The 8,399-nt window shown below is 37.4% G+C and overlaps 2 non-coding genes across 2 annotated transcripts; one reads left to right on the top strand and one right to left on the bottom strand.

The window, feature by feature from the left end:
- Window positions 1-3,063: 3,063 nt before the first annotated feature.
- LOC148578099 (small nucleolar RNA R71) lies at window positions 3,064-3,170 on the top strand. Its single transcript, XR_015903753.1, has one exon. It is a non-coding gene; the product is annotated as a small nucleolar RNA R71 (small nucleolar RNA).
- A 4,441-nt stretch (window positions 3,171-7,611) lies between these two features.
- Window positions 7,612-7,718, bottom strand: LOC148578098 (small nucleolar RNA R71). Its single transcript, XR_015904677.1, has one exon. It is a non-coding gene; the product is annotated as a small nucleolar RNA R71 (small nucleolar RNA).
- Between the last annotated feature and the right edge of the window lie 681 nt (window positions 7,719-8,399).

The following is an 8,399-nucleotide window of genomic DNA, read 5'->3' as shown; positions in this document are numbered from 1 at the left end:
GAAGAACTGAAAATAGAGAGGAACATAAAAAGACAGATGGAGGAGGAAAAATAAATAGTAGTATATAAAAAAATAGAATATTAAAAGGACAAGAGAGGTGAAAATAATTAAAAGATATATATATTATTTTTTTGTTTTTTTTATTTTTATTTTTATTTGTTTTTTTATTTTATATATATATATATATATATGTATAGTTATTTATTTATTTAATATATATATGTATAGAAAAAGGCGGGGCGTGTATATATATATGGGGAAGGAAAACGTATATATATGTAAGGGGGGTTATTACATATATAGAAGGGGTTGGGGGTCAGGTTTAATGGAAGGGTGTTGTGGTGAAGGGTGTTGAAGGGGGTGGGGACCAACGAAGGGAAAAGAAAGGGAGAATCAGGAGGGTTGGGTGTTGATTTGCTTGATTTTTGGTGGAATTTGGGCATGATATGGTATGAAATTGCGTGATTAGAGCAAGTGACGTGATCCACGCTGAACTTGAAATGGAGCAAGTTCAGCGCCGCAACCTTCGCATGCACTCTTCCTCTCCACGCTGAACTTGATGCAGCCCAAGTTTAGCGTGGACTCTTGGCCAATTCTCCGCTTTTTATGTCGTTCACCACGTTGAACTTGGAAAATTCCAAGTTCAGCGTGGGTCTTTGCCTCTTTCATGATAATTGACTTCGTTCTCCATGCTGAACTTGGAATTTTCCAAGTTCAGTGTGGACTTGGCAGAGGCCATCGTTCACATTGCACACATACTCCACGTTGAACTTGGAAAATTCCAAGTTCAGCATGGAGCTGGCAGAATCAATCAGCTCCAAAGCATCCAAAAATTTTTCTAAGTGTCCGGTTCCTGTTTTAAAATTTCTGCATGATCAAAACATAAGTAAAACAATGAAAAAACAGTAAAAACTAAATAAAAATCAAATAGATAATAAAACTAATGCAACAGAAAAATATACTAAGGATACGAAATCATCGGGTTGCCTCCTGACAAGCGCTTTTTTACCGTCACTAGCTTGACGGTCAGCTCCTCTAAGGAGGAGGATCATAGGGGCTCAGCTCTTCACCCTTTACTTTGAACTTCTTTCCTGTGTCTCCATAAATTAGCTCAATATACTCCAGAGAGAGGATTCTATTTACTGTATAAATCCACACTGGATTGCTAGTCAACATGACTTTCATTCATGGGGAGAAATCTTCAGTAAGAATCTTTTTGTTTCTTCATCCCCTAGGTACTTTCTTCTTTTTGGGAACCTCCGCGTTGGTGGATGATGCATTCCCAACACCAAACTTAGGTTTGATGTCAAGAGAAATTTTATTAGTTGTCACCATAGGAGGTTTGAGATGCAAATTCTGTTGTGCATCATCAGGGGATTCTTGAAGGTTTGGATCAATAAGCTCAGTCTGCATGCACCTCTCTTCTTCACCTGCTGAATGTATATCTTTGAAGACATGAAAGACTAGTTGCTCATTATGCACTCTAAGCACTAATTCACCTTCTTCTACATCAATCAGAGCTCTTTCAGTGGATAGGAATGGTCTTCCTAGAATTATAGAGGCATTCTCATCCTCCCTGTGTCAAGAATCATAAAATCTGCTGGGAGGAAGAACTTACCCACTTTGACCAAGATATTCTCCACTAATCTGTATGCAGGCTTTATAGATTTGTCTGCCATCTGTAATGCTATCCTTGTGGGTTGTGCCTCTTGGATTTGCAGCTTCTTCATCACAAACAAGGGCATTAAATTGATGCTTACTCCCAGAACACATAACGCTTTCTCAAAGGTTGTGCTCCCAATGGTGCATGGAATTTGAAAGCTCCCCGGATCCGGCATCTTCCTTGGCAAGCTATTCTGAATGATGGCACTACATTTCTTAGTCAGGACCACTGTCTCGTCTCCCTTTAAGGGCTTCTTCTTTGACAACAACTCTTTCATGAATTTGACATAGAGAGGCATTTGCTCCAAAATCTCAGCAAAAGGAATATTAATTTGCAACTTTCTGAAGACTTCCAAGAACTTTGAAAACTGCTTGTCCTTGGTCTCCTTTGGAAGTCTCTGAGGATATGGAATTTTAGGCTTGTACCCAGGAGCCTTTGGCAATGTAGGATAAGTGTCAAGAGAGTCTAGGAATGGGTTGTCCGCACGCTTTGGAGGGATGTGCTCTGCTTCTTCCTTCTTCTCCTCTAGAGCTTCTTTCTCAACTGGCTCCTCATTAACTTGTGCTTTCGTACTTGCCACTTGTGCACTTATCAAGGTAATAGCCTCACATTCCTCTCTTGGATTTGGAATTGTGTTACTAGGAAGGCTATTAGTGGTCCTTTGATCAATTTCATTAACTTTTGTGGCTAATTGACCCATCTGAATCTCCAAGTTCTTGATTGATGCTCTGGTTTCCTGTCTAAAACTTGCCAATATTGCTTCCAAATCATTGTTCTGCTAGGGCTGAGAAGTTGCTTGCTGAGATGACTGAAACTGGTGGTTATTAAAATTATTCTGTTGAAAAGCACCCTGAGAATTATTATTAAAATTTTGTGGCCTCTGAGGTTGCTCTCTCCACCCAAAATTTGGGTAATTTCTCTACCCCTGATTGTAGGTCTTAGAATAGGGATCATTATTGGGATTTCTAGGAGTACTCCCCACATAATTGACCTGTTCAGAAGAAAATTGAGCATAATCATAATTTTTATTTTGTATAAAATTACCTGTCATGTCATAAGAGGCTTCTTGGGGGGCATTCTGAGTGTTGACAGCTGAACTTTGCATTCCACTCAACCGTTGAGTAACCAGATTTATTTGCTGAGACAAAAGCTTGTTCTGAGCAAGAAGAGCATTAACAGCTTCCACTTCTAACACGCCTCTTTTCTGAGAGGTCTCAAAGTGCAACGGATTTCTGTTGGAGGAATATAAGTATTGGTTGTTAGCAACTAACTCAATAAGCTCAATAGTCTCCTCTGGTATCTTCTTCATGTGCAAAGAACCACCTGTAGAATTATCCAAGCGCATCTTGGACATCTCACATAAGCCCTCATAAAAGATATCCAGCTGAGTCCATCTAGAGAACATATCTGGAGGGCATTGCCTAGTCAGTAGCTTGAATCTCTCCCAAGCTTCATAAAGGGTGTCACCATCTTTCTGTCTGAAAGTCTGAACCTCCACTCTTAACTTAGTCAGCTTTTGAGGTGGGAAAAATTTAGTCAAAAATCCAGTGACAACCTTATCCCAAGTATCCAGACTCTCCTTGAGTTGAGAATCTAACCATAGTTTTACTCTATCCCAAATAGAAAATGGGAATGGCATGAGTTTGTACACCTCAGGATTCACTCCATTGGTCTTCACAATGTCACAAATTTGTAGAAAATCAGAAATAAACTGATTTGGGTCTTCCTGAGGAAGTCCATGATAATGACAATTTTGTTGCACAAGAGTAACTAGCTATGGCTTCAGTTCAAAGTTTTTTGCAGCTATAGGAGGTACCACAATGCTTTTTCCATAAAGATCTACATTAGGAGCAGTGTAAGAGCCAAGCACTCTTCTAGGTTACTCATTCCCAACTGGATTTGCCACATTAGCATTAACAGCATTATTATGATCCATAGTGGACTCTGCAGCCTTGTAAAGTCTTGTTTGTTGCAAACGCTGCCTCAAAATCCTTTCAGGTTCAAGATCAAAGTCTAACAGAGGTTCCTTGTCCCTGTTCCTGATCATAAACAAATAGAAGACAAGAAAAGATGGGACTCTCTATGTCAGAGTGTAGAGAATTCCCTACGAGGTAACCTATGTAAAATAATAAAATAAAAATACTAAATAAAATAATTAAATAAAATTCAAAAATTAATAGTAAATTTAGGACAAAATTTTCAAAATTAGGGAGCTAAATAAATAAGAAAATTAAAATAAAAATAACTAGGAAACACCAAACTTAATTTCAGAATTAAGAAAAAATAATATAAGATGCAATTTTTTTAAAATTAAAAACAAAAATAAAATATAAAAAAATTAATGGAAAGAAACAAAACGAAAACAAAAGAAAATAAAAATAAAAAGGAACAATAAATCAGGAACGAAAGTTTTGAAAAAATAAAAGATAAAAGGAAGTAAAAAAAATGCACGGGGCAGGGGAAGGGGAAACGAAAAAACAAGGAAAAATAAAGGAAAAGAAAAAAATGAGAATTAAAAATCAATAATACTAAAATAAAACTAATTAAAAGAAACATTCTCTAATCTAAGCAATCAAACAATGAGTAGTTGCCAATCACAATCAATTCCCAGCAATGGCGCCAAAAATTTGGTGTGGGATTTATAACCCACAAACTAACCGGCAAGTGCACCGGGTCGTACCAAGTAGTACCTCAAGTGAATGAGGGTCGATCCTACGAGGATTGATGGACGAAGCAACAATGGTTGATTAATTTACTTAGTTAGAGAAGAAGAAAATGATGTTTTAAGAGTTCAAACGCGTTAACAGTAAATTCAGAAATTTAATAAAGCAAGCCGTAAACAAGTTGTGAATAATATATGGAGAAACAGTTAAGGCTTCAGAGTTATCTATTTTCCGGATTGACTTTTCTTACTAACTATTTTAATCATGTAAGATTTAATTCATGGAAAACTATATGTGACTAAACCCTAATTCCTTAGACCTTTTTAGTCTCCTCTAAAATTCATCAACCGCCAATTCCTTGGTCACTTAATTCCAATTAGAGGGTGAAGTTCAATTCTAGTTTATACGCCACAAAAATCCTAATTACCCAAATATAAGAGGATTATATGTCACATATCCCGTTAAGTCTAGATAATTAGAATTTAGGAGAATATGTTTTCAAGTTGTTGTTCAAGTAAAGAGCTTTTCCAAGTTATACAAGAACTCAATTAGAACAAGGGTCATACTTCCGTTCCACCCAAATCCAGAGGATAAAGACCGAAAATAATTCTTGAAATATAAATCAGTACATAGATTAAAATAGAAAAATAATAGTATCAATCCATACAATAGACAGAGCTCCTAACTTTAACAATGGAGGTTTAGTTGCTCATGGTTTAGAGAGAAAATAAGGATTCTGAAAAACCGTCAATTGTGGAATGAGGTAGAAGGGAAGAGAGCCCGAAGGGTTGATTCTTTTCTTTTTTATATCTAATCCTAATTAATGTAAAATATATTTCCTAAAACTAAAATAATATCTTTTCATATTTTAAAATAAAATACAAATTTAATCAAAATTAATTTGTCTTCATGCGCAGCTTGTATGGAAGCCTGGGGACCACTTTGATATTGAGGATCCACGCTGAACTTGGCTTTTCCCAAGTTCAGCGTGGAGAAGGCAGTGTGATTTTTAGCGTGTCCCTTTGAGTCCACGCTGAACTTGGCTTTTCCCAAGTTCAGCGTGGGATGTGGCGTGTGCTTCCCTAGGAGCTTTCAAGTTTCACGATGAACTTGGCAGGGGCCAAGTTCAACGTGGAAGAGGCAGGGGTTTCTGGAGAAGAAGTGTGCACTATTATATACCGTTGGAAAGACCTAGAAGTTATCTTTCCAACGCCGCTGGAATCACGTCAATTAGACCTCTTTAGCTCGAGTTATTTCTATTTGAGTGCAAGGAGGTTAGGATTGACATCATCATTCGCTTTCTTCCTTTTCTGCTACAAAACTCCGTCAAATCCATTCGAATGCTACTTGAAATAAATAGAATTATCCATAACTCAAAGTAGTATCCATAGTGGCCAGAAGACATTTAAATTTTGATTAAAATTAGCAATTCAAGTGCAAATTCACAAGGAAAAGATAGATAAGATGCTCACGCATCAACTGCACTGCACATTTTACTTTCTGTTCAATTTCTTTTGCAATGTATCTTTCAATTCCAATTTCTATTTTGAGAGCTTTGAACAACTAAACCCCTTTCATTGGGTTAGCGAGCTCTGTGTAAATTCAATGGATCAATACTAGTTTTTATTCTTCTTCTTCTTTCTTTTCTCTTGATTTTACTAGAAAGCTTTCGTTCTTCATCCAATTGGATAGTTATCTTGGGAAAGAAGCTATTCATAATTAGATCTCCTCGGAACCTTGGAAGAGGAATGAGGAAATTATGCTAGAAGTTCTTTCTCACATTGGATTAGATTAGCGTTTGGATGGATATAGTGACATGTAATCCTACCAACACTTTGATCTATGAATTTGTGTGGTATAATCAGTAACCAAACTTTATCTCTTCCCATGAGCACTTAAATCAAGGAATTGGGCAATTGTTCATGCTTAGAGAGATTAGATTGCCAAGGAATTGGGAACTAATTACTTAAGATTGCAAAGGAGATCAATGAATCCATTGATTGAGGAAGAGATGAAAATGAATTTGATCCGAAGAATTATCACATCTACTGACCCCAATGAGCTTCCCCATCTCTGATCTACCCATTCTATTTCCTTTCTGCTCTTTAATTTCATGCTTAACCTCCATTCCCATTTAATTTCTTGCAATTTAAGCTTCTGTCATTTAATTTCCCGTAATTTCATTTCTGTCATTTACTTTCTTGCAGTTTAAGTTTCCGCCAATTTTACTTTCTGCAATTCCCAATTCAATTCCAATTTCGCTCAACTAGAACAATTCTCCAATTAACATTGATCAATCTACCAATCCCTGTGGGATTCAACCTCACTCTAAAGTGAGTTTTTACTTTATGACAATCCGGTACACTTGCCGGTAGAAAATTTGTTGAAAGGCAAATTTTCGTGAACCAAGTTTATGGCGCCACTGCCAGAGATTGGTATTGTATTGACAATTATTAAATTAGAGGATAACTAGATTGAGCACTTTTCTTTTCGTTTGATTAATTCAATTTTAATTTCAGTTGTTCATTTTTGTTCTCTGAAATTTTTAGTTAATTCTCTTTAATTTCTCTTACTTCTTTACTTTCTAGCAAAACTAACTCACTAACTCATTAACTATTTGATTAATTGCCTCAATTGCTCTAACCACACTTTTTCATTAATTGTAAATTCTTGCTGGTTACTGCTTGTTGTGCTACTTGTATGACAGGTAGAAGAGAGGTTTCAACCTCCTTTGATAGTGAACCGGAAAGAATCTTCCTGAGATTAAGAAGGGAAGCAAGAGGAAAGAGGGTTTTTGGTGCAGAAGAAGAGGAGGAATACTTGGATATAACCATGGAGGATGATATGGAAAACCATCATAAAGGAGAGGTGAACAATCATGCGAGAAGAGGTAGAGTCAACCCTGCCGAACAAGAGAGGAGAGTTCTGGGATCATACATCAATCCAAATCCAGGAAATTGTGGTAGCAGCATTCAAAAGCCAACTATCCATGCTAATAATTTTGACTTGAAGCCTCAGCTCATAACTCTTGTACAAAATAATTGTTCTTTTGGAGGAAGTGCACAAGAGGATCCTAATGAACATCTCACTAAATTCCAAAGGATATGTGACACAGTTAAATCTAATGGTGTTTATCCTAACACCTATAGATTGCTACTGTTCCCATTTTCTTTGAGGGACAAAGCATCAAAATGGTTGGAGTCATTTCCCAAGGAAAGCTTGACCACCTGGGAAGATGTAATGAACAGATTCTTAACAAGGTTCTACCCTCCACAAAAAGTAAACAGGCTAAGAACTGAAGTGCAGACATTCCGACAGCAGGATGGTGAGACTCTTTATGAAGCCTGGGAGAGATTCAAAGATTTGACAAGGAAATGCCCGCTGATATGTTTAATGACTGGGTGCAAATCCATATCTTTTATGAAGGGCTGAGTCATGAATCAAAGAAGGCTGTAGACCACTCATCTGGAGGTTCCTTAAACAAGAAGAAGACCATTGAAGAAGCCATTGATGTTATAGAGACAGTGGTTGACAATGAGTACTTTTATGCCTCAGATAGGAGCAACAACAGGGGAGTCTTGGAATTAAACTATATGGATGTAATCTTGGCCCAGAACAAGATAATCTCCAAGCAACTAGCTGAATTGACCAAGCAAATGGAGAAGAATCAGGCTGTAGCTATCCACACTCAATCATCACCTCAAGAAGAGTTAGACACAGAAGAAGGAATCAACTGGGAGGAGGCTAATTACCTTGGAAACTCATCTAGGTAAGCTAATGATCCATACTCTAAAACCTATAACTCTGGTTGGAGGAACCACCCAAACTTTGGGTGGAGAAACCAACAAAGCCAATGCCAAGACCACAGACCCCATAATCCAAACCAGTATAACAACTCCACTCACCAAAACTCCAACCAAAAACCATACCAGACCACACAAAACACTTACTCACAGCCACCATACCAAAGCCACAATAACCACTCTCAACACCCCAATTCCAACCAACCCTCACCACATGATGATGATAGGATGGCCAAAATGGAAGCCATGCTTGCATACCTTAGCAAGGAG

The sequence above is a fragment of the Arachis ipaensis genome, chromosome B1, assembly GCF_059453495.1.
Source record: "Arachis ipaensis isolate K30076 ecotype BB chromosome B1, ASM5945349v1, whole genome shotgun sequence".
Classification (NCBI taxonomy): Eukaryota; Viridiplantae; Streptophyta; class Magnoliopsida; order Fabales; family Fabaceae; genus Arachis; species Arachis ipaensis.
This window is presented reverse-complemented; position numbering and strand designations above follow the sequence as displayed.